Genomic DNA, 27,887 nt, shown 5'->3' on the forward strand with positions numbered 1-27,887 from the left:
ACTAGGCATAGAAACTCCAGCAGCAAGTAGACACTCCAGAATAAAACCAGGCAAAATTAGTCCTCGATGGCAACGTTCATCTTGAGCGTCGGACAAGAAGTCGAGGGGACGCAGCCAGGACAGCTGACCCCAAGTGACCAAAGGGATATCCCATAGTCCATGGTGCCATGCTCAGCAATAGTAGCTCAGGGGAAAGAGGATGAAGGAGAGCTGTTTGCTGTTCCAGCACTTGCCTTCCCAAGTAAGCATTTTGCCAGCTGGCCTACGGGAAAGGGCTAAACATCTGCCCGCTGACGGGAAATAGATCCTGATTTCATTTTGCTTGCACACAGAGCTTTGCTTCACTCAGACTGATATTTTCTCATTTTTGCAGTTCCAGTTCTCTCTCCCATCCCACTGGGGGAGCAGCAGGCAGTGAGCAATTGGTGAGTGGGTATTTAGTTGCTGGCCAGGGTCAAATCCCCACATGCTGCCACTGTGTAATATATGTAATTTGACTTCAATGAACAATATCAACTTAATTTACTGGATTTTCTCTTGTGATAAAGGATCATGGGCACACACAATATATCCATTAATGCGCTCACTTTTTCCATCTGCTTTCCTTACTGTGAATGTTCCACCTGTTTTACTTCCTGCTATGAGGTGATGGTTTGTTTTAATACTATGAACCTGGTTCAAATTGATTGACTTTCATTGCTTGATGCTACAGTGAAACTATAAAATCTCCTTTATTTCTCTTTTAGTGCTTATACAGAGCTATCTGGAAATTACTTTATTTTTAAATCTCATTTATATTATCCTACTTTCTATTCAGAGGCTGTGCTGCATAGTTTGAGTTGAAACTACAAAAGAGAAAAGTCTCCAATTTTTCAGACTAATCAATAAAATGACAAGAAATATAAACATTTGTTTTAGGCAAAGGAATAAGGAAATCTTATCCACTTCCCAGTTTCACAGATCATATCACTACTCCTCATTACCCCAGAGGGAGTCTTCCCATTGGTCTTACACTTTCTGCTACTTTCCTAACCAGATACAATTTTCCCTTTGCCTTTTCAGAAGTGTCTTAAATGTATGATTTTCAGAAACAAGTAGAGCAGTAATAGGTCTCTCTATTCTTCAAGTACAGTTTCAAACAGTTCAAGAAGTTCAACTTTCAAAAGTGCTACTTCCTTTCCATTAGTAAACCCTGTCTCATTAAAAAGATTCAGGTAAAGTGCCAAAATAGCTACACTTTTTTTTTTTTAAAAATGTCATCTTTGAGGCCCTCAATGACATTTAAGTTTGTTATTTCCACAAAATGTCTACCTCTAACTTTACATACTGCATTATCTTCATAAGTCTTATTCTAAGTGACTTTGGAAACCCATCATTAACATTTATAATTTATACAGCTCATTCAAAATTTTTATCCACTGAGAATGTTTTCATCATTTTTAAAATGTCTTTGCAACGACTGACCCATGGCAGCCTGAGACTGAAATTTTATTTCCAACTAACATTCTTCTCTCATAAAAGGTGCCTGCAAATGTATCAGCCAAGTTGCTCCCTAAAACTCAGCTCCTGTATCATAACAGGGTTTGACAAACAAGTTGAATTGAACTTCTATTTCAGTATTTTAATACCAAAATAAAAAAACTTAATTAATCATATTTAATGGTAATTCTGTGAGCACTACCTTATACAAAAGTATTAAACAGCTGGACCAGACATCCTACTGTAGTTATATAGCCAGTAAGACACTGACAAATGCTAAAAATTAAAGCAGCAAGGCCAGTTAGTAGAGTCAGCTAAATGTAACTTGCCATCCATTAATGGGTTTAAACTCCATGAAGTCAGCGTGAGAGTCAGAAGTGACTCCAAAGAAATCACTGCACTATTGCTTACTGGTGTTATTTTTGTCACTTGCCTGTTCCTACATAAGCACCATCTCTTGGCTATGATGAAGTTCTGGCACATCCATTTGCAGTTTTCCCTGTTCTTGCCAATGCTCTGCCATCTCTGAATGGATGCTGAGGCACAATACAAGACTGAGATGATCTCATTCCTCTGTTGAATGTTCAGTTCTGCAATTCCGATAATGACACTGCTAAAGTGTTAAGCCAGTTCCATGATCTTCTATTAACCTAATGCAAGTTCTTTTAGTGACTTGATTCATACAAGCCACTTCAACCCTTGTTGAAGAACAGGGAAACTTCTTTTCAGGGAAAACAAATTTGGGGCTGTTCATCATTTGTTGATGTAAGGATGTCATGGTTTAACCCCAGCTGGCAACTATGTCCCACACAGCTGCTTGTTCACTCCCACCTCTCCACTTTCCTGATGGAATGGGGAGGAGAATCAGTTAAAAAAAAAAAAATCAGAACTTGTGGGTTGTGAGAAGAACAGTTTGATAATTGAAACAAACTAAGATATTATAATAATACTAATCTCAATAATAATAATTGGAAAGGAGAAAGAGAGGAATAAAGCCCAAAAAACACAGGTGATGCACAACACAGTTGCGCATCCCACCACTGATCGATGCCCATCCCATCCCTCAGCAGTGATCGGTGTTTCTAGGCCAACTCCCTCCAGTTTCTATACTGAGTCTGATGTTCTGTGGTGTGGAACACCACAGTTGTCCTGGCCATGCTCCCTCCCAGCTCCTTGTGTACCTCCTCACCAGGAGAGCGGAGGAAATGAAAAGTCTTGCTTTAGAGTGAGCAGTACTTAGCAACAACTAAAATATCAGAGTGTTATCAACAACCGTTCTCATACAGCACTTTATCAGCTACTGGGAAGAAAGTAACTCTACCTCAGCCAAAACCAGGACAATGGGCAAAAAAAACATAAAAGTATTCAGCAGTATTTCTCTCAGCCATAATGTAAGAAGGGGCTGATGGTTGAAAACGTGCTCTGCAAAACAGTTAATCATGCAAGGCACTTATGAGTGCCTTAGTCATCCTTCCTCAGTGTAAAGCATTCTTTCAGTTGACCCTGTGTTGAAAGCTTTCAATCCTGTGATAATTTTTTTTTTAAGAGTAGAAGCAGGACAAAAAATTTGTGCAGGACATCAACAGATTTTGGATGAAAATGAAAGACATCCATTGTAATAAGGAACAGATTTCCAGCAGACAGCTCAGTAACTAAGTTGATGCAAACAAAATAAATTTTCTCTGAAAATACCCTCCTTATACATATTCTTAAGGTTTTACCATTCTCCCATAGGAGATGAGTTAAATCCTTCTGACTTCTGTGGAGGAAGGCCAAAGTTTGCAGTAGTTCAGAGAGCTGCACTTTGCTCCCTAGGAGTATGAAACTGTTATTCTCTTGAGAAAAGCTGCACACAAAATGAGTAATCAGAAGAGCAGAAGTCCTGGTTATTGTCCCATAACATTAAATACAGCGAAAACACAGCACAGTTATGTATTACACACTACAGAGCCTGACATTTTCATTGCTAATGTCACCTACAGTTTAAGACTTTTTTCTCCATAAATCAAGCCGGATTTTTTTATCCCTTCAGAAAGAAGTCTAAAGGCTATATTTCACAAAACAGTATCATAGTTGTCACACACTAACCACATTCATTTAATAAAAAAAGAGAAGACTCTTTGGTCCACAAGCAAAAAGTCAGTCCTGAGCCAGATGCATCTCCTCCCTCAGTAATAACTCTGTGTTTATTCCCCTCTTTTTTTTTTTACTTCTAGTGTACTGCTAATTTAAAACAAACAAATAAACAAACAAACACCTGAATAATTCTGAAAAACCTTATTTCATTCTATTTTTTTCTTTAAAATAAATTAGGAAGCAAAACTGATGACAAGTTCAGGAATAGTTTCTTTTCCTCAAAGCAAGCAAAGAGTGATTAAGGTGTAATGACTCTCCAGCTCCCTGCTGAAACCATCTCTATTAGTTCTCTCATGTATCAATAATCCTGTGTTTACAAGACATGGAGGTGTTTTCATATTTCAGTCCAATTCTGGTAGATCGTTTCACAGCTCTTCCTTTACCTTTGTCTTTGCACTAAAATCACTGGATTTTTAGCCATTTCCAAGACACACAGCAGAGCAAACAGATAAAAGAAAACTCTAGAAGGTGGATACTAAAATAAATATTGACAGAGAAGGAAAGGGGAGAATATAGGGTTTTCTCAGAAACATTTGCTGAACATATAGGATTAAAATGGCTCAAAATTACTTTCCACCAAGAAACCTTGATCTCTCATGTCTCTGCTTTACAGTCAGTTAGGACACAGGTCTGGACAGTTCACTGGGACCTCAAATGAGGAGGTTCACAGTGTGTTGGGTGAAGAACCTATGAGAGTATCAGTACCAAATGTCTTACTAAAATAAAAAAAAATTACATCCACTGCTTTCACTTCATCCACTAGGTGGGTGACCTTACCATACAAAGAGATCAAATTAGTTAAACAGGACTTTCCCTTTGTGAACCCATGTTGACTTTACCTGATGAGTGCATTATTCTTTAAATGCCTTTCAATAGTACCCAGTATAATTTTTTCCATAGCTTTTTCCAGGAACTTGAGGGTAGATTAACAGGTCTGTAGTTCCCTGAATTTTCCCTCCTGCCCTCCTTGTAGACTGGAATAGCACTGGCTAGCTTCCAGTTAGCAGGGACCCACTCCCAGACTCCCAAGACCTTTGCTGGATAATAATGAGGGATCCTGCCACAACATCTACCAGCTCCTTTAGAATTCCAAGATGAATCCCATCAGGTCCCATGGACTTTTAAACATTTAGTTGACACAGTTGGTCCCTTACAATATCAGTGTCTGTGAGCGGAAAGTCACTGTTCCCGCACTCGTGGTCCTCCAACTCAGGGGGTTGGGCAGTCCAAGGTCTATCAGTATTATTGTAGACTGAGGATGCCTCCACTTTTTCTTCATCCCTATTAGATCCAGAAATTTCTTCTAATTCCTACAGAATAACTCATCAGTGCTTATACCCTGGCTGAGCTATCAGTATTAGCTATTCTCTGTAACAACTACTTTGTTTCCCATTCCCCTAATCCTTACACAGAAACGCCCAACCACATCATCACTAACTGGAATTGCACTAACCTGCAATCAAAACCCTCCCTTATGAATAATGCAGCACCACCACCTCGCCTGCCCTGCCTATTCTTTTTGAGCAAAGTGCTTCCTTGTCTGGCAGAGGCTATACACATGGCTCAGATGTTTCCTGTTGATCCAGGAACAGAACATCCTTGTTCAAAATCATGCAGGCATCGAGGAAATCATAGCATTAGATTTCAATTACATTTACTCATTTTGTGAGTGCCTTAATCTGCTTGCAAAATGAGATACCTGATGCAAAGCCCTTCCCTAACTGTGTCCCTGGAACAACAGTGTCTAGTACAGTAGTGAGCTATAGCTGTCTTTGTAATCTACAGGATCAAAGGCTAAAAAGCTGACAGATTCTTACACAAACCCAAGAACACAGTGAGATATGCTTAATTCTAAAGATCACACAGTTTTTTTAGCATTCCAGATGCCCAAACTGTCTTTAGCAACTATGACAGGAAAGAAGGTACGGTTTGCAGAAGAAGCATCTGTTTAATCAGTCAACTCACTCACCTCCACTCTACCTACCAACATAGGTCATTCATTTCTTGCAGCTGCATCCCCAGATTTTAGTCCCTACACAACAGGAACAGCTCCTCAACATTGCACAGTATGAGTTACTAGTGAAAATCCATAACACCAGGAGCCAATACAGCTTTTAATCACAAACCTTCCACCCAAGCCCATTCTCGGAGAAACGCGAAGAAACCCAAAAAACCGAACTTTTTGGTTGTTGTTTAAATCTTTTTTTAGTTGTTGCAGTGACTCCACTACTGATCTGCACTGGCTATTCCATATCTTGTAAATGTTTACCAACCCTCACAGGAAATCAGAAAAAAAATATGTACAACCACTTTTTAAACCACTGCACATAATCCTTTTCCAGGAATTCTCCCACGTATCACAAATTACTAGCCCTTTCCCTCTTTCTCTCATTCTGTATTGTTAGTCCATTAACAACACAATGACTTTGTACCTCCTATATCCACATAAAAACTGCAATGAGCTGCCATACTCAAGAAGACTCAGAAGATGCTAAATAGTACAGCAAATTAAAGCCCATTATCAATGTCTGATCTCAACATTGAATTTGCTGGGGCACAATGCCTATCAGAAGAATTATCAAAGTGGCAGCAGACAGGACTGGAGTCTTACTTTTTACCTAGAACTACTTCATGAAGGGTCTTTCTTTTATATCCATATTTTAAGTTCTGTTTCACTTTTTCAGTGTCACCTGCACCCACAGTGATGCTGCATTTAAATTTCCAACTTGCAAGACAGGGCTTGAAAAACACCTTCCCCCATAGTGAGTAGGAGGTTTTTTCCTGCTGAAAACAGAGGAATGTATTGAAACCAAAACATAATCTAAACTTCCACTGAATGCTGTTTTTTTCCCCATGGATTTGTCACATTTGTTTTGACTTTTAAATTAAAATATAATCTTGTAAAATGTCATTTTTAAAGCATTATTGGAATTTGAAATCATAGAATGACAGAATCATTAAGGTTGGAAAAGACCTCCAAGACCACAGAGTCCAACTTTTGACCAAACACCACCCAGAGGGGACTCTTTGTCAGGAACTGTAGTGATAGGACAGGGAGTACTGGATACAAATTGAAGGAGGGCAAATTAAGGTTAGATATTAGGAAGAAATTTTTTACTGTGAGGGTGGTTAGACACTGGAATGGATTGCCCAGGGAAGCTGTGCATGCCCCATCCCTGGCAGTGTTCAAAGCCAGGTTGGATAAGGCCTTGAGCAACCTGGTCTAGTGGGAGGTGCCCTTGCCCAGCGCAGGCGGGGTTGTGACTTTAGGGTCCATTCCAACCCCCTTAACATTCTATGATTCTATGACTTTATGTCAATTAAACCACAGCACTAAGTGCCACGTCCAATTATTTCTTGAACACTTCCAGGAACGGTGACTCCATCCCTTTCCTGGGCAGCCCATGCCAATGCCTGACCATCCTTTCAGTGAAGAAATCTTTCCTGATGTCCCACCTGAACCTACCCTGGTACAGCTTTAGGCCATTTCCTCTTGTCCTGTTGCTAGTTGCTTGTGAGAAAAGGCCGATCCCCACCTTACTACAACCCCCTTTCAGATAGTTGTACATGTGGGGATATCACTGGGGACAAAATCCCTAGGGAGCACGTGCTTTCTTGTCCTCAGTGTAACTATGCAGTGGCAAATACGGCTTTTTGTAGGTAAACCTCTCATTTTGTCGTAGAAATTTGGTCTTTGAGGAACGTGATAGGCAGAATTAGCACACTTGCATGATTTCTTTTTGAGGCAGATTGCAACTGTTTACTCAGTCACAGCTCATGTTTTGACTTACCATACTGCTTACACCAAAGCCTGGCACATGCTGGGAGCAGCATCTTATTGGGCCAAAGCGAGAGCAACAGGTTTGCTGGAGGCAGGAAGAGAGAAGGGCCATTCTGCAGCTGTTCTTACCTGCAGTGTGCACTATCACCTCTTGTAACTCTGCAGAGTACCTGCCTGGCAGTTTCTTCAAAATCTTCTGACAGAAACATCACAGACCCAGCTCCAAGCTGAGAAGTATAAAAAGGGTCAGCTTAACCAAAAAGCTTTTGACTCAGATCGAACACAGCAGCAGGACTGCTGAGGCTTTAAAGGCAAAACAAGCAAACAAAAAAACCACCTGATTTCATGTTTGTAAGCTTCAACCACCATTTATGCCTGGTTCAGCAACTTAATCAACCTTTCCAAGCTTGCAGGTTTTTAATTCTAATACTAAAAGCACTACTTGAAGAGAGAATAGTATATCTCAATGCATTATATCTTTCTCAACACTCATCACTTTTTATTTTCTCACAAACTAAGCTGGAAATCCCCTCAAAAAGTATCAGCATTTGAACTGAAATATGCTACAAAATACAGAATGTAGTTTTCCCATGGAAAGAGGAATGTGATCAGTTAGAATCCATCACTCTACATCTTCACAACATTTGTTTCAACATCTAGGTTGTAAGTCCTCCTTGTAGCAAAGTCACCTTTATGGATGCCATTATTTTACTTCAGGAGATAAAAACAACCTTGCCAAACAAAGGTTGCTCCTCTGCATCATTCAAATACATGTATCTGACTTTTGGGTTCCACTGATGCCTCAAGCCTCAGAGAATCTGGTGTTCACTTTGTTCAAAGTCAATGTCACGTGTCTGACAGTTGGTAAATTGAGTCTCTCTTGTTTCCTGGGCAGGATTTCTCACTTGTTATCTTTCAGTACCAAAAAAGATTGCTCTCAAAACTCAACTTGTCAAGTCAACCAGTTCACTTCTGAACAATCTCTAGAATGTGCTCCTTCCAAGTCAATACATTTTCATTCATTCATTGATTTAGGGTACCTTGAGAATCAATGCAATGAAAGAAAACACTGGCAGCCCACTCCCACAGATGATGGTAACTCATATTGCAATAGAATTGTGTAAGCATTTAGGATACATACACACATGTATTTAAACACACATCTATGACTATATGCCCATAAGCACCTGTGGCTGTCATTACTACTTGCAGACCAGGTGTTACCAAATCTGAAATGAAATCAGAAAAGTAGATGAAGCATAACAGACCACTCAGTGAGTTAACTGCATGGCATTTCTGTTGCCAAGCCAAGGATTTACAGTAGCTTCTACACCATCCAGAATACTGAGTACAACGGGATATGGGGCAAATGTAAGAGCTGGAATCTGCCAGTACTTTGTTATGCCTGATGGATTCTGTTACTGTAGCCAAAAGCCTGCAGAGAAAGTTAAGTTAAAAAGCAAAATTAAAAGCAACCACACCCCACCTCAATGCCTCCCCCACCATTATTCTCTCAGAAACATAAACTCCTAGAAAAGTATGACTTTTCCTTAACTCTAGTAAGAAGTCTTGTATTTTCAAGATACTGATCTGGGGGGAGGGAAAAAAAAGTAAGTAAAAACCTGCCCTTCAATTCTTCCTAGAACTGACAGAGCATTCAATCTGATTTGATATGCATTCAAGCCTACAAGCATGTTCCTAAAGCTAAGTACCTGGTTTTGTACTCTATTAGGGAAGTACAAGTTTAAACAACAGTTCAAGGTTAAGAAATTGCATACACAGCTTCACTGAAGTCAAGATCTGAAGCCACAGGGATTTAAAATTGTCTAGAGACCAAGCAACACGATCTTAACTGAGCAGTTAGCTTGAGGACAGTACATGAGAGACTGACAAAACCTGTAGGAAGCTTTATTTACTCCTTCAGTGAGCCTAGCTATGCCCAAATGGCTCATCACACCAACAGCTGTAGGTGGATGGGGATGAACAGGAGATGCACCCTGGGAGGAATCTAAACCCCACTCCAAGCAAGAGGTAGGAATTAATACTATACACAGTACACATCAACTCTGCAGCTGTGTCCAAGGGGAAGAACTAATCAGCCAGAATGTGCTATCTGGAACTGTATTTCCTTTCATATTCAGGGCTTTCCCAAAAGGAAGCTAATATGGACAGGAGTCCAGGATTTGCAAGGAAACATAATGCAAAGCATCATTAACAATTAGCAAACATAGTTTTCTTGTTAGTAAATTAGTGAAAACAGCAGAATACTTCCTTTCCGTAGTCCCAGTTTGAGAGGTATTTCGTACTGGGAAGGGTCTCAACTGGCTCAGCCATGTTCAAATTCAGGTTTCACCAGGCCTCCTGGAGACATTTATCGCAAAGCATCTTTGTACTTGCTGCATTCCTCACAGCACTAGGAGATGCTGGAGATCTTCTCACTTGGAAAGCAATCCTTCTAAATTGGAAAGAAGGCACAACACCTTCCCATCATGCTGTCATATTGGATTTTGAACTCTTTTTGACACTAGATTGTGTCAAAAAGCAAATAAAAATAAAAATGCAAATTGACAGCTTCTGCGAAGCTTGAGAACTTTCCTGAACTTAATTAATCTGGTTTAGAAACTATCCTATAACACCATCTGACATGCAGCAAAGAACAGAGGTTTTTAAAAGGAAAATGGCTGCTCCCAAAGGTGGCCTTTGCTCCTCTTTCTTACCAGCACAAAAGACTATTAAAAAAAAGAAATAATACATCCAGGAACCATAAGGGGTATAGAGACCACTGTACTCAAGGTTTCTAAGAAATGAACGCTGTGTTTTCACAGTCTGCTTTTCTTTAGGGATAAAGATACATATATACACACACATACATAAATACAAATATATTATAAAGAGAGTATGCTGTCTTATACAAATTTTTTCACAATGTTTGCTTGACTGTAAATAAGGCTGTAAAGAATCTTGACTTTTTTCTAGATGCGATGTTGAATTGGTTAAAAAATTGGTTTCATCACAATTAGCTCTATCACAGACTTCACATAGAAAAGGAGACAGAATACTTGGACTTCTCTCTGTTCAGGATGACTGATCTTGATGGGTATGTTTTTCTGTATCCTTACACTACTAAACGTATTTTGGCTAACGTGCATCTAGAGATGTGCCCCTAAAGATTTTAAAGGAGTGGTTCAGCAGGAAGTGGCAGCTTCATGGGCTGCTCTCTAGGGATTACACATTGCCTTTGCTGATTTCTTTGTCCACACGCACTAGGTGAGATGAGACAATCTACACACTCCTATGCACGCTGTATCCCCTCTAACACACAGCGTAAGAGAGCTCTCCCAAGCCTAGAAACTTCCAGCAGTGAAAGTCTTCCCTTCTATGACTTTTTCTGTGTCATGGAAAGAAGGCATGGTATAAAGATAGCCAAAAGCCAAGACTCCCTGGTAAAGAATCTGGCCAGCCTTTTTCCCCTCCTTCAGCTTTGCTGACACTTTAACACTTCATGTTGATCTTAGCAATAAATACTTCTAAAATTATAGTTTGCCCACTGTGATCAGGTGATAAACATTATTAGTTATGTGTTTGCCAAGAGAGGGGGGAGAAGCAGTGACCAACCAACATATGTCTATGTCTGTGAGAACATTTCAATTTAAGTCCAAGGGCTTTCCAGATGTACACCAAGGGACGTGGCTAACATCTGTCATAACAATCTGTATTTTTCTGTCCCTTCACATCTGTAACAGAACTAGACAACAGCAAAATTACTCGTACTTAACAAGGCCTTGTTACTCAAAGCATTTTGCAACCCTCTCTATACAGGTGGAAAGCTTCATAATACGCTTGCAGCCTATTTTCTATATTTAGGTTTGAATATTGCAACTTCTGCAGAAATACTACCAAAAAAAGAGGTCAGTAACTGCTAAGCAGAATTTCGTTTGCTGTCATTTATCACATCAGACTGCTTATCAAAAAGCAATATGAAATCAAGCTTGTTGAAATTCATCCATATGACAAATGCCTATTTCCTGTCTCTGCTTCAATTTTATAGTGACATGTCTGCCCTTATTAGATTTAGTACCTCTTGAAGTCAAAAGAAAAAAATTCAAAATGGCAAAAAATATCTAAATCTGTGCCACAGACATGTCCAGAAATTCCAACTGAGGCCTGACTAAACTTCAAAAACCAGGATTACCCAAGTATCTTTCACTTTTCACGCTCTCTCCAGTCCTTTGGAAAGTTTCTATGAAAGTATAAAGCAATATATAAGCAATAGATAAAATTTGGCAAAATTAACTAAAAAAAAATCTATAGCTCAAGACACTAGAAGCATTATTCAGCTGATATGAAGGAATTGCATAGATTTAGCTTTAAACTAAATTTGAAACAGGTCTGTAATAACAGAAAGACATGTTGAGACTGAGCCCATAAATAGCCCTTGCATCCTCCAAACCCATTACAAACAGAATCAGTGCGCTTTTAGAAAAGTTAGGCTTAAATTAATAGGAGTTCAGTATGTACTTGGACTATGAAAAGGACTTCCAGAATGTTAACTTTGTTTTATCATGCCACTGGCACAAGATCACTAGTTTATGAATTCATGATACAGAGTATATGACTCGCTCTTAGCCTACCTTCAGTGTCCGTCATACTGATAACTCTTAAGACCATTTTCAGATGAGAGCAGCTTTCATAATTATGGCAGTCAGCATGAAGAGCAGGGGGTGGTGGGTAAATTAAAGTTTAGCTACCAGTCATATCAGGAGCTGGTATAAAATTGCAGCACTCTATTAAGGCTCTAGTTCCATATAATTACTTTTACTGACAGCACATCTGATTTAAGAGGGCTAACTCTCCCTCCCAGCTCTGATCTACTGACAGCAGAGTCCACTGCCACCTTACTTAAGCTGATTCAGTTACTCTCAATGCCATGCTCTAAACAAGAGCTGTGAAATCCCGCTGCTAAAATAATGTAAACATAAATAAATGAAACTTTAATGAAGCTACAGTAACTTTCACCAGTTTTGAATCTGACTCTCTCTTGTTCATGAACTGTAACTATTTCTTGATTTCAGGAATGTGTTTATGTTTCTGTCATTTGTTTCTAAACAGTGACTGCAGGGAGACAGAGACATCTAAACAGACCATTACATTCATCAGTTGCTCACTGGGTGCAAAGTGTTGGAGTTTTTTTGGTCAGTGCTATAGTCTAATGTATGTATCATATTTTCCCCTTAGCATAAATGAAAGGTGAGGGCAAACTCACATGTTTGCAGGCAGATACTTTTAACCATTTCCTACCCAGCCAAACAGTCCTGGAATAGGGAGACCTTTTGAAGCAACCAGGTCCAAACAAGGATTAATTAATTTCTGTTGACCCCAGAAAAGGGAGTAATACCAAGCTCTCAGAGCTGACCTGAAGTCAAGACCTCCAATGAGTGACTAAGTTCTCCAGTTTTCACCTGGTGTCAAAGCAACTCCTCTGAGAACTGGACAGAGACCTTTGGGCACAGCCAAGCCAGGTCAGTTCTTGGCCAAGTAAAAGATGCGGATTCACCAGAACTGCAGGCAACAAACTGAAAGCAAACAGAACGTCAGGAACGTAATGAACTTGTGGTCCAACACCAAAGAATGTGAGGCTCTTCATGAGCTCCATGCAGAGGAAAGACTTTTTTTTGATGAAGAAGAAACTGTGCACACTGCCCAAGGGAAGGGGCAGGAGCCATGTGCTTGAGTAAGCGGAAGATTATCCCTAGCTCTCAATTATTCAGCAGATACTTGCCTTTGGTATCTTCACCCATTTCTGTTGGAAATAGCTGACCTATCACACCAAATTTCTGTGAAGCTTCATCCAAACAATAATAAAACTGTGTTACCTGAGGTGAACAGCATTTATTTTTTTTCAGTTTTAAATACTGCTACTGTGCACACAGTCTTGGCTGCAGCACAGTTGAGGCCTGCATCCTTTCTTTTTGGGAACCTTGGGGAGAACTGTGGGAGCTGCTTTGGGGCTTTTCTTGGGCTGAGGCTCTACCATTTGGCCTCCAGCTGAGCTACAGCACCAATCCTGGAGCAAGCTCACGCATTCAGTAGTTCGTGCCTTTAGACAAGCACAAATAATTCACAGGACAGTGGGTGACTATGACAGATGGCAACCTCTGAGTGACAAAGGCCAAGTTCTCAGCTGAAGTGAACAGGGACTGCATGGCAGGGAAGCCAGTGGAGCAGGGAGCTCTGACCTATCCAAAGTCTTATTTTAATTTCATCAGGACCTTACAGCCTCTCCCTGCATTTTCTCCTCTGTTTCCACTCCTTTTACTTCTGCTTTTCTGTCCCTCAGTACTCTTCCCTTGCTTTTTTCCAGTCTTTTCCATTAGACACATCTCATCCCCTCACGTATCGCTTCATGTGATGCACTGACGACCTCATCTCATTTTCTGAGCCAAATATCCTTGTCTGACTTAAGAGATGTTTCCACATTTAAACTCTACTGTTATGAAAGAGATGGTGGCAAAGGGTGGGAGGTTTGTGGAGTCAGCACACAGATACACAGTGCAATGTTTCAATCTGTGATATGCTTTTTTAGATGAAGCATCAAGAAGATTGTTCTCTTCTGCTAGTTTAAATAAAATGAAAGGGCACAATTCGGAACCTGACTCATTAGCGGGGACAGTCTCTGAGCTTCTTTAAGCAAGCAGTGAGGTACAAAAGCTGTATCAGCTGTAATCACTGTAGGTCCTTAGAAATTGCTTAGAAATCGATCAAAGTAGCTACTGCAGAATAAATACTTTCAAGTAGTTTCAAGAGTTCAATTTCTACATAGACATTCTTACTCTAGAACAAACATCCGCATAGGGGATTATACCTATATAATTAATTTAAAATAGCATATCCTAGGAAAAGTCCAGGAATAGACAGATCTCAAGATTTGGTTGATCACACAGTGAAAACTTTCCAATCAAATTCACTTTCCCTATAGCTTTGCTCATTTTGTTTCAACTTCATTTCAAGTCTTTACTGCCTACTGAGGTCACTTCCACTACAACCTATGATCTTACAGAAGAAACTAGAGAATGAAAAGTATCCACTGCATTGAGGAGAAGGAGGGACAGGTGTAAGAATAGGGCTATAAAGAGAATACAGCATTTCCCCCTCTAGTAATCAGCCATGACAATTTGTGGGTTGAAACCAGAGGGAGATCTCTCTTTACACCAGGCAAGGAGCTAATGAACAATGCTGTGACACAGTGCTACTGAACACCAAACAAGTAGAAGACAGGGTATGTATCACTGAAGGGGTATGCTCCAGGATCATATTATTTTTATGTCTCTTTTTTCCAAGTTGAACAGCCAACAACACTATGAGCCTGATAGAAGGAGACAGGTTTGAAGCCTGTTTCCGCTTTTTTTAAATAGATGAGAGTCTTTGAATTGAAAGGACTGGGGATCAGGACATTTGTGTGGCTCCTACCCCTCACCGTAAGACTACACCCAACAGCCAAGAAGTAAAAACAGAGGTTCTGCCTCTTTACTACCTTGCTTCCTCTTCTCTGTGCCTGGTGAAGTTCTGATCAAACTGAGGGGGAAAAACCTTACCTGCTATTGTAACAGAAGGAAAACATCATATCTCATGCTTATAAAACCCTTTAACTCCGAACACCACTGAGAATTTCAAACTGCCAATAACTGCCATTTTGTTTTAAGGAAGATGGGCTTCATAGTGAAAAAAGAAAAAATTAGTTACACTGCTAACCACCTGGCATGACTTGTTTCCACCAGAGTGTGCTTTATGCAAACTTCTCTGGTCATAGCACAGCTTTTTTCTTTCCTGTTTCCTGAACTCCAGGAAAGACTCCCCACCATTACAATCTCACCAAGTTATATTGGCAGAGCTCCAGCCAGCAAACACATGACAGTCCACAGCAGCCTCTCTCAGGCCCTTTGCATGTCCATACGTAAAGAGTTAAGCAGAAAAAAAATAACAACGATAACACTGATCAGGCTGCACAATTCACTGTAGAAGCTGCAGAAGATGTGTAAAAAGCAGAGGACAGAGATTTTTTTTCTGAAACGAATGTTCTGTGTACTGCAATCCCACTAAACTGTCTTTGGTAACACATGCCATGTCTGAAATGCTGGCATTTTCCAAATGTATTATACCCAAGGGCATCACCTTTATAACCTTTTTTTCTTGGGGGTCCCCAAGGAGTTTAAAGACCAGCTTGTATCTACATTAAAACGAAGAGCAAAGCCCTAAGTCCTTCTTCTACTACTCTCTACATTGTATCTTTGCAGCTAAATATTTCCAAAAGAGCCCTTTACTCAAGTTTTCAGAGGAGCTCTGGTGTACCTCTTAAGCAGCTGAAGAGGGGAAGAGCTGTTATAAATGTGCTTAGAGCTCTGCTGCTCTTGAGATGACATCAAAGGTCAGACTTTTTCAGTACCAAACGGACATGCAGCATCCTAAGCTCAGAAAACAGAGTCACACATTTAAGAAATCAGGAACTGAGTTGGTAATTTTTGCCTCATTCTTTTAGAGCCATAAAATACACCCTAAATCAGAAAGTGAATAATCAGTACCATCTCTGACCACATGAAGTTGTTCCTATTTTCAGTCTCTTTATCCACTCAGAGCCAATCTTGTCACCATTGCTTTCAGAAGCCTGATTTTATCTTTTTATCACTGCTGCTACAAGACAGCTTGACTGCAATGAACATGTCTGTAATGAAATCAGTTGACCCAGAAAAGAAGTGCTAACACCAGTCTGGATTAAAAAACAAATACAAGTAAACGTTCTCTCTGACTGCAGGCAGTCCATGCTGAAATGCTGGAGCAATACAGGCACTGCAAAAGGAGACTGGAATAAAGGTCCCTTGGTTCCGTGCTTATGCCAGGTTCCTAAGCTTCCCTAAATTTTCCACAGTTTAAGCATGTGAGCGACCTACTTAAGATAATGTAATTAAAAAAAGCAAGAGTGCAATTATCTTTGCTTCAGAAAGGTCTAAAGTTTTCTGTATTTTTTTTTCAAAAAGCAAAAGCTTTCTTAGATGTTGTATATTATTAAGATAAAGAAATTTATTTCTGCGGGCCTGAGTTTTAAAAACCTTTCAAAAATGTGGATATTCATTTACTCTCACAAAACTTGCTTAATAATATATGCCTGCTCTACTTACTTGTTTCATTTACCTTACATTTTTCTCTAATATGAGGAAAGCTCCTTCATGAAAGGACAGATTTTTTCAGTGCCAAGACGAGGATCTACCAGAATCCTAAAAAATATGTAGCAGGACATGTCTTCATCTAGGCTTCTATTAATCAGATGCTTTTTATCTTCTTTGACTCAAAATGTAAAATAGGGTGCTCACACATAGAAAACTGCAAATCCATCTCAACTGGTTTTCTCTGCTTCTTACCTGACTCTGAGCTTTCTCTTGGCCCCTCAATAAATCCCTCCTACTGATAGTGCCTCCCAAAGATCATAATCAAATCAAATATTTATCCTGTGTTCCCAAATGGAGAGTGTGTGTGCATGGATGAAGGTGGAATCAGGAAATCATGAAGCAGGGAGGACTGTACACCAGAATATCAACACAAAAACACTCAAAGCCATTAAATTTAAGAGCTTTCAGCTGATGTCAAGCATGTCTGAACTGGCTGAGGAAGAAATAAGTTCAGTCTAAATGACAACCATATAAAATGGTTCTTATTCCCCTAAGTAAAAGGACTTTTTGTTAACATACTGTAGTTCACACTACTGACAGTACACATTCACCAGTGACATCAGTATTTTAAACTACATCTGCCCTACTGGTCACAGCAAAGTCTGCTCTGGGAGCAGGAACCCAACTCCACTCCAGCACACTCCCTCCCTGCAGTGCTTGTTCACTCTGACTGCAGTTACTGGGACCTTGGCAGTGCCAAAGGAAGACAAAGCTCCAGCACAATTTCCCATTTGAGATGTATGGTGTGCAGGGCTCAAAACTGCTTTGTATGATTGAGGAATAAGCAACTTACCCTAGAGGGTGTGGGATTCTGTTTGTAATCAAATCTAAATCTCCTGAGCACCATTTTTCCCAACCATGAGCCCAGAATTCTCCTTTACTGCAAAGCTGACACTCCACTCTGTGAGTTCATATCTCATAGTAAAAAAGTAACAAAAGGAGCTTCTGTATTTCCTGGTTAACATTTTAGCCTTCTCAAGGGTAATAAAATAAGATCTCCCTACAACAACAGATAAGTCAGACAAATAAAATGTCAAACTACTTTATAAATAAGCTAGTCAAGATAATAGAATGAATCTCTTGAGTAGCCATTAATAGCATTTGGCAAAGATGCTTCCAGAGGACATATGATACCTAATATAAAGGATGTGCTATTTTTGTATCTCTCCTTTAAAATTAATTTTGTGCTGACAGAAAGATATCTGGTTAATATCTAAAACCTTCCCCACATCCTTAGGAGGAATTATACCACTGACAGTTCTATGAGCAAACCAAAGCAGAGCATGGTCAGACAGAGGGAGCTGAGACTCAAGGCCAGGGATACTCAGTTCAGTTCTCCTGCCAGCCAAGTGACAATGGGGGCAAACCTCTTTCTCTGCCACATATCTGCAATGGGAGGTTAATCACACTTCATGAAACACTGAGCTGTATCAGTGCAAAGCTTGCGGCAAGAGCTCTGTGGTTTTATTACCACTAAATTTCCTAGCTGAACCCAAAACATAAAGGGAATAAAAACTCCCCATCAACAAAATAAGCAGCTAAGTTGTGAGTAAGACAGCAATACAGGATACAGACCTATTTATTTGCTTGCACTGCTTCCTGCAAAACAAAGACAGCAAGACCCCATATTACCAATTACTCAACATCACAAAACAAGAATATATCAGCTAGACTTAACTTTTCCTATTGTGCTTTCTGAATGACTTGCCATTATCACTATAATACAGCAGGAAAAATACTGCACTCCTAAGCCTCTATTTTTTGATTAACCAGGTGCTCTGGGAATTTCTGTCTATCCCCATTCATAATTAAAAGTTGTTATTCCCATTTTCAACGTGACTTGCTGGCAATTAAATCTATTTGGAAAGAAAAAACTTTTTTTCTTCCATAGAAATTATTTACTTATTTTTAAAAATAAAGTAGACCTGATAGGTTAAAAAGTTAATTCTGATCCTCCTTCTGCCTAGATTTTGTTAATAAAGTTTCCTCATCTTCCAGTGACTCTCACAAGAGTTGGAGAAATTCACCATCTCTCATAAGGCAAGTAGGAACTTTGGAGAAGCTTGAAGTTTGATAATGAAACTTCTTGCAGCAAGTCTTTAATAGTACCAGTTTTCCTCAGGGTACCGAGCCCTCTGAGCTGGAAGACAGAGATGAGGAGCAGACTGGAGCCCCCATAACCCAGGAGGAAATGGTCAGCAACCTGCTACACTACTTAGACATACACAAGTATAGGGACCCCGATGGGATACTGAGGGAGCTTTTAGAAGTGCTCACCAAGCCACTTTCAATCATTTGTCAGCAGTCCTGGCTAACTAGGGAGATCCCAGTTGACTGGAGGTTAGCCAGTGTAATGTCCATCCTACAGGAAGAGTCAGAAGGAGGATCTGAGGAACTACAGGTCTATCAGTGTGACCTTGGTGGCAGGGAATATTATAGAACAGATCATCTTGACTGCAATTATACAGTACATACAGGGCAAACAGGGGATCAGGCCCAGCCAGTGTGGTTTTAGGAAAGGCAGGTGCTGTTTGACCAACCTGATCTCCTTCTACGACAAAGTGACCCACTTAGTGCATGAGGGAAGGCTGTGGATGCTGTCTACCTAGACTTTATTAAAGCTTTTGACACCATTTCCCACAGCATTCTCCTGGAGAAACTGGCTGCTCGTGGCTTGGATGTGCGCACTGTTCACTGGCTAAAAACCTGGATGGATGGCTGGGCCCAGAGACTGGTGGTGAATGGTAGGTAACAAGTGACAGGATGAGAGGAAATGGCCTCAAGTTGCACCAGGGGATGTTTAGATTGGATATTAGGAAAAATTTCTTCACTTACAGGGAGGTCAGGCATTGGAACAGGCTGCCCAAGAAAGCGGTGAAATCACCATCCCTGGAAGTCTCAAAAAATGTGTGGATGTGGCACCCCAAGTGACAAGGTTTAGCAGTGAACATGGTGGTGCCGGATTAATGGTTGGACTCGATGATCGTAGAGGTCTTCTCCAATCTTAACAATTTCACAATTCTAAATCCTGAGGGATGTACTAAGCAAAGCCCCAGCTTATGGGCTGAGGAAGGCATTTTAGAGGACTGTCTGGCACAATGCAGTTCTCCCCTTGGTTGAGGTGCACGCAGACAAGCAGAGAGAAACTCTTGGTCTGCAAATCTTTCCCCCGGGCTCAGATTCCTGGTCCTCTGCTTCGACAGTTTGATCTAAAAATCAAGGTTTCACCTTCGTGACCTTTGTTGCCATTTACAGCTGGAAAAGGCCTTCTCAAAGTGAGATTTTTCACTTCTTATTGATTATGGCTGCCAAAGAAGCATCTAGGTTTTCTCTACCCTGTCAGCCCCAAGGTGTTTAGCATGGCAAACCAGTCTCCCTGTCAGTAGTGAGGCCAGAAGCAGGAAGAGCTAAAGAAAAACAAACACTGGTGGGAAAAGCAAAGCATTATTCCCCTCCACAACAACTCCACTCCTAACATCAGGCATGCGGGCAGAAACTCTTTTCATGGCACAAAGATCCTTTTAAATCCCTCAGCGTCTACAACCTGACAGCTTCTCGTCTAGACTCCCTGTCTGTGTGTAAGCACTGCACTGACACAGGTAGACCCTTCCCTCTTTCTGTTAGTGAAAGAAGACAACAGTATGCCATTTTTCCACCAGTTCATCTGCACATCTGTAGATGATTTTGGTTATGTAGATGATTTTGGTTAAATCTCACCTCCCAGAGATGCTGCACTTGAGATGATAATTCATACTGCCTGATTTCAACGGTGAAATACTACTTGGGAAACCTACACTTCTTTTGTATTAAGTACAAACAATTACTATATGCATAATCAAACATATTCCATGTCAACCCAAACAGATGCCCCCAGCACTCATTCACCATGTTTCTCTAGAAGCCCTTATACCACAGAAAAAAAGAATTTGCCTTTAGTCTATAAAGATCACCTTAAAGACTCAATATTAAAAATTTCTGCAGAGAAACAGATTTTGTTTGGGTTTTTTTTTTTCCTGCACACTTCATACAGAAGTGCTGTGCACAATGCTGTAAGAATGAGGGAGTAAACATAGCCCTAAGAGCTGTATCCTTCAAATTATACAGTCATGCTGTGTGAATATTTACAGTAACAAAAAAAACGAAGAGGTCTCCAACTCTTCTTTGAACCTTGCCTATTGGAAGCTCTGCTGAATTAAATATATAGTCACACAAAACCAACAAAATCATCACTAACAATGCAGAAAATTGGGTCAGTCCACCCATTGAAATCCTGTGCTTGATGAATCTCCTTGGTCTAAACCTGTGATTCAGTTTGAGAATTGAAAGCAAAGTTGTTTAAGTTTTGACACAGTATTTCAGTAAATAAAAAAAAACCCTAGTCCGATTAAAGACTCTATTAGTTGGTAAATTATGGCCACGCTACCACTAACTACGTTTCCTGTTCCATTTAACTGCAAAACCTACATGGACAGAATAGCCCTTCTAAAGGATAGATATTTTAGTTTTCATAGACAACAAAAAGGGTAAAAAAGAAACAAAAGGAGTTCTTTTCTAGCATAAATCATGGAGTTTCGGTTGACTCAATTTGATTGACACAGAGTAATGTTAACTATATAGAACAGATCTTAATTCCAGTTGTAACTAACATGGAAGTCACATAATACACATTAAAGCAAAGAAAATACATTTTCCCACCAAAAAAAAAAAAAAAAAAAAACCAAAACCAACAACAAAACTAAAGCCAAAACCAATAACAAACAAACAAAAAAAACCCCAAAACCAAAACAACCCAAGACCTAGGAGCAGGATGAGAAGGGTAACTGAAAAGCAAGGAACATAAAAATTCCTGATAGACACCAGTTTTTTAGAGTGCGAGATTAACCAAGTGAGAAGTCGATACACATTAACATCAGATACCCAACATCCACTGCACTTCACACCATGGACCTTGGGCAAATCCTCAGTTTGGATGTGTTGCAAAAGTCCACAGACCTACACAGACTTCAGTAATCCCCTGCAATTCCCAGTGAAAAGGGACACCATGCAATGGTGACTGCTTTTCTGAGTGTTTCCAGCAACTTGCCAGCAGTAAGTACTTGCTATTTACTTTCACCTGTATTTTCTTTTAAACTGCAAACTAGAAATTATTTTTCTTTCCAGATTTCTGGCAAAATCTGACTTTCAGGTGGAGGTTGGGACTGGTCATTATGTCAGTTGTAACTGTTTAAAGGAAACTAAAATAGGAAGTACTTAAGGTAAATAAAATAAAGGGGGAAGACTCACCCTGTACCTGAAAGCTTCACTGCTTCAGATACACCAACTCGGAAGTTATTACAGTGTTTTATTTGTAGCTTTAATCTTCCAGAAGATTCAAAAATATTTTTCCCTACAAGGTTCTAGAAAGGACTGAACATAAATTCCTGTGCATCATCTTCCTTTCTGCCCACTTCAGAGGCTGTACTCTGTGAGGTTATCCCAAATATATCTCAGCATCTCAGTCATTTGTTGTTGGGTGATCAACTGTATAGGTACAGCAACTGTGCCAGGTGCTGCAGCATCTCTATTTTAATCTGTTTATCTGTCCTTTCCTTCCCACAGCATGTTCTTCAACACCTTCACTGTTTCTACAGCATGACTGGAAGGACTGGGCTGGTTTTTTCTCCTATTCAAAATACACAGGCTGTGCAAAAAAGATGTAAGTTTGGGGAAAAGAATGAAGATGGACATATTTCATGCCTGACTTCGGTAGACAGGATCTTATTTAATTATTTTTTCTTAAACAGTGAAATCTCATAATATAGCAGCCTTCATCATAAATAGAAAAAAACTGATCTGACTTGGAAAGAATACAGTTGCACTCGGTATTCACATAAACAATACCCACATCACTTAAAGTTAGTTTGCCAGTAACAATAACACAAAAAGGAGGATCTTGGGATAATAATTCAATTCCCATTTCAGTCCCCTCACACAAAGGGCTCAGCACAATGTTTTCCAGGCCACCTCACTTGGAGGGAAACAAGGAAACACAATCCACATCAGCAGTAAACAACATTTCTGTTACCAGCCTAACCCATTATATTAATTGTAATAGCTTCTGCAGATTGTCATTTCTACTCTTTAAAACGCCATTCACTGAGGCCTAAAGTTGAAATGCAATTACCCACTTGGAACGTTATTTTAGATCAATAAACTGATCACAACTACTCACGTACCTGATGCAGGAATGGGAGCTCAGAGCACCCGATGTGATCCCAGCTGACAAGGTGGCCTTTCCACAACCCGTAAATTGGCGACCTGCAAAACAAGAGCCTGTGTGTCAGTAGCTATGTGGCTTTTACAAAATATAAGGAAAACAGCTCTCTCTAACTGTGCCTTTGGTAAGGACAAAAGAGACCCCACCGCCACCCCCTAGTTAACTACTCTAAAATCACTGGACTGAAACCTAATAGAGAAAAACCTGGCAAGGTATAAGAGTTTATCAGTGTGACTATAAAGGGATGGTGCATGAAACCCATAGCTTGGCTCATGAAGTCATCAGAATGACAAAACCCACCAACAGCAGCAGGAGCAGAGCAAGGGGGAGACATCATGTTCTCAGGCTAGTGGGATCATCAGTGGGATTTTAAACTCCTTTCTCCTGGGCACTTCTGAACATCCCACACAGCATGTTTCCACTTAAGCCCATGTTCGAGCACTTCATTAGAACATGGTAGCATTATCAGCTTCTTTGCATAATCTGAATCCCATTAAACACTGGATCAGATATGAGCACTTCAAGGACTTAAGATTCAAAAAAGACACATACATAAATCCTACACATCCAGAATATATAATATATAAATCCAAACGGGGGGGAAAGGGGAAGAAAAGTTGGTTAAAACCAGAAAATACAAGAAACCGAAAAGAAAAATTAAAAATCAGCTTCCTAAAAATCAAAATGTTTTCATAAGACAGAGAGTATTAGAATCTATTTATTACATAGTATTTTGGCTTTTTAGAAAGTTGTACTTTTGATCTTTTTTTGTATAACCACAAAAACTAATTTTTTATTTATGTTTAAAAGAAAGCTGAGCTCTCCCCAAAATCTCATGCATACAGAAACTGAAGGAGTTTTAATGAACTAAAAATAATTGAAAAAAAAAAATCAATATAACAGCAAAAGGTGTCATTAGTGGGACCACACTGTACAAAAGAATGAGATGACTGCACATAGTGCTGGAGGAGACAAGATGGCTGGAAAATTAAACCTCTGTTCCAGGTCAGGTCATTACCTACATGATGCTCTGCATTAAAATTTAGCTTCACAGAATCTCAGACTGGATGAGACTGGAAGGCATCCCTGAAGGACACCTGATCCAACCACCCCGTTCAAGCACGGGTACTTAGAGCCCGTTGTCTAGGACCGTGTCAGACAGCTTTTAAAGATCTCCAAGGATGGAGACTGCACAACCTCTCTGGACAACCTGTGCCAGCACTCAGTCACCCTCACAGCAAAACTTTTTCCTGATGTTCAGACAGAACTTCCTCTGTTTCAGTTTGTGCCTCTGTCCTGTCACTGGACGTCACTGGTAACAGCCTGACTCCAAACTTCTTTGCACTCTTCCTTCAGCTATGTATATATACTGATAAGATCCCCCCTGAGCCTTCTCCCCTCCAAGTTAAACAGTCCCAGCTCTCTCCTCTCAGCCCCTCTTCACAAAAGAGATGCTCATCTTTGTGGCACTCCACTTCCTCATGATAAGATTCACATACAAATGCACACTGCTTCTAAACTACACATAAAGTTTTCTCAAAGCCCACAGGACTCTTGGCAAGTGCAGATGTTAGATCCCGTTCTAATGCAAAGCACCTGGGAATCAACACTAACAGCTTGCTAACAGCTGTTTTAGTAAAAACGTGGCTTGGTGACACTTCCCTTGCTCCAGAAGCCCAGAGAACTTAAGAAAAACGATTTATCAAGTGCTATGGCTCTACTCCTGCTTCTCGCCCCCCATCACCCCGATTATGAACTGGCTGAAAGGCTCTGAAGGGAAAGCTTTAGAGCGAAGAATGTTATAAAGCAAAAAAGCAAGAGCTTTTATGCCAATGCAATGACTGACATAGTTATTAAGGCAGGATTAGTACACTTGGAGCGACAGAAACCATCACGAATGGACAATTAAGAGTTCAGACTAATCCTCAAAGACAAGATGCTTAAAGACCTAACAGCCTGACTGAAACCAGTGAGATCAGAGAGCGATTTAACTCTTTCAAAAGGCCTACGAGGCCTTTGATGCTTATTTTCGCAGTAGGCTTTCCTTGCCTTCGGTTCAAAGCCATCCAAAAGGGTGAACTTCAAACACCTGTTTCAAGTGAAGAGGATGACACCGGAGGATGTCTTTTATTCAACCAGACAGACTCCACAGGAACAAACACAGATGTTCAGCACTCCCGTCTTCTACTTCATGAGTAAAAAAAATCTGCATGGTCTAATTACTGAATAAATGAAATAGATTAATTAGATTAGACAGATAGAAGAAGTAAGGCCATTGCTTTTCATTTAAGCACACTCTCAGTTCAAGAGAAGTACCAAGAAGGAAAAAAAAAAATCTATTGCATAAATTAAACAATTCAAGTACAGCATTAGAAGATCTTTCAAATAAGAAGTAATCTTATATGGGAAAGGAGACTATGAACTACTGATTGCATTGACATGTCCTTACTCAATTTTGAACATTTCTGCTACTTAGAATAGCATTACTGCATCAGGCATGGAGCCTAAAGTGCCATGCAAGGTGCTGCTTTCCCTCATAATCTCTTGAATCCAAATTGTATCCATACTACAGAAACAGGAAGATTATTCACAACTGGAAAATTGCATCCAAACTCCATTTCCCAGCAGCTTTTAAGAGAGAACTTAATAGAAATAAGGCATGAATGGAGATCATCTTGGGAGAATTCTATGTATTAAAAAGGACCTCATTGGGACAAATGTGTCTTCATTTTCATTTCCAGCTTATTAGAATGAACAGAATCCCACATTCGTTCCAGTTTCAAAGGGCAAAAGCAGCAAAACCAACAAAATTTGAGTAAACTTTAACTTGTAGGAATTCTTTCTACAATGTTTCTGCTTTGTTTCCAGTCCAAGGGAGTGCTTGTGTCTTATGTATCACTTGATCTAGCTTGATTTATAATCTTAGAGAGAGAATTCGCTTGACCTAGTGATCTCTCTTAGAGATCACCACAACTTAAATCTCTTTGCTGTAAATCTGTTTGCACTTTAGCACAGAGATCTACATATGAAGATACAACTGACCAGGCACATAGCCCAGAAATAAATTCTGAACTTTTGCCTGAAAAGAGGAGCAGCTCTACTGCCCACCTAATGAAACATATCTATAGGCAACATTACTAAAATCTAAAATTTAATAAATTAAAATAAACAAAATTAACAAAATCTAAATCCTTAGTAAAATCTAAAATAGACTTCTTCCCTTTTCATTGTGTTCAAATCTTTTTGTTTTATGAACTTATTTTTTCATGTCTGCCAGAAAACTAGACTACTAAGGAATGTCAGCATCCATTTTGTTGAAAATTTCTAAAATCATACTGGCCCCATCAAAATATTGACCACAAAGTTCTTCTTTACACTTTTCCATTTAACTTTCAAAGGATAAAAAAGTCAAGATTGCTTTGTTGTCATAGTCTGGAAGCTCTGCTAGCCCATGACTGCAGCTGTTGATTGTTCACTGAGGTTAACTCACATTATTGCAGATAACAAGCTCAAAGCCTACACAACTTCAGACTTACTTGACATCAATCCCACTGCGACTTTTCAAGCTCCTGCTACACAAGTTCCCTTCAACAAAATATTAAGCTTCTTGAGCTTATGATTATGTATTCAGCCTAACTAGTCCCAGTTAAAGCAAAAGAGATGTAAGGTCAAAAAAACGTTTCTGTTCCCTTTCTTTGCTTGGTATTTGTTTAAATTCTGCCTGTTCTAGAAGGAGGAAAGTGCTGAAAATGTTTTGATAAATTAATTAGAAGTTTTTGTTCAATAGTACTCCATTCAATACTTTCTTTAATGCTATAAAATAGCATCCTAGGAACATACCTAGCTGATTTTTTGTATGAATGTTTCAATAGCATTCTTAAAAATGCATACCCAGTGCTGACACTGAAACACATCCAATCATCTTAGAATCATAAATAATTTCTTTAAAAGCCTGGCACAAGGCAGAATTCCTTGCTCTTCAGCAGCAACTCCAACTGATGAAGGGAGCTCAGTTTGCAGGGGAAAGAAAAAAGTATACAAACCAGAAATCTGAAGGGCAGTGGCAGTACAGCCAAGGTTAAACAGATCAGATTAAATGAACGGTATTTCCATCATGCCCTAAAGGCAACTAACGAGACATTCTGTGTCCTGGGAGAGAAGACATCTCTAGCTCAAGACCTCCTTGCCCTGGTACCCAAGGTTCAGTCTTGGCCAAAATTCAGGATTAAGAGCAGGTCTGAGGACAGCCAGGCAACTGAAAGAAGTGGAGATCACTCCAAATGTGCATTAGAAAATATCTGAACACCAGTAACATAAGTCACAGTCCTTGCCCTCACAGCTGGAGAGAAGCTCTAACTGTTGTAACTTATACAGTAACTCCCACCTGAGAGCGTGTCTTTAAGCAACAAGGATTATGTACTACCACCACCAGTCTCTCACATACACAGATATGTCTAACACAACAGCCAGACAGTCATTACCTCACCTCCCCTGATGTGTGAGACTCCTTACCAAGACAAAGCTTATCAGAAAACACTTTTTTTTAAAAAATACTGGCACACTGAAGGTTCTATTTTTCACCAGTATTCAAAATCGGTACATTTTCCAGTCCTTTGTGAAACATTTCCTTTCAGCATTATTAACTGGACTGCTTTCATTGCAAGGGGGGAATGATTGACAAAACCCTTCTACCATCAATAAAGAATCACTAATTGTGACATTTCTGTGGGAAAGGTGACTATCAAAAAAGTCATTTTGGTATGAGAACTTGACGGCTCATTGACAACACACCCCAGCACCCGCCGTGTTCATGGAGCACCTGAATGGTGCTGTCTGCTGCCTGAAGACAGCATCATCTACAATGCCTACTACTAAAAGACAGCTTAAAGCCTGAGGTATCAAAAGTCAGTTGAATCTGGAATCCCTCAAGGTATGGCATCCTGTAGCTCATTTTCGTCTTCTCTGCATTTCCTCTTTTCACTATTTGCAAAGATCCTCAGGGATCACATTTCTCTGC

General features: G+C 39.9%; 1 protein-coding gene across 2 annotated transcripts in view; it reads right to left on the reverse strand.

Moving 5' to 3' along the window:
• TSPAN4 (tetraspanin 4) overlaps nt 1-27,887 on the reverse strand; it is a 360,542-nt gene that overhangs the window by 260,223 nt on the left and 72,432 nt on the right. For both annotated transcript variants that reach the window (XM_027727703.2, XM_039381185.1), the window contains exon 2: nt 22,830-22,911. The gene's annotated coding sequence lies outside the window, so the exon portion shown is untranslated. The remainder of the gene's footprint in view (nt 1-22,829; nt 22,912-27,887) is intronic.

Source organism: Pipra filicauda, unplaced genomic scaffold (assembly GCF_003945595.2).
Source record: "Pipra filicauda isolate LSUMZ 115617 unplaced genomic scaffold, ASM394559v2 scaffold217_size2002032_pilon, whole genome shotgun sequence".
NCBI lineage: Eukaryota > Metazoa > Chordata > Aves > Passeriformes > Pipridae > Pipra > Pipra filicauda.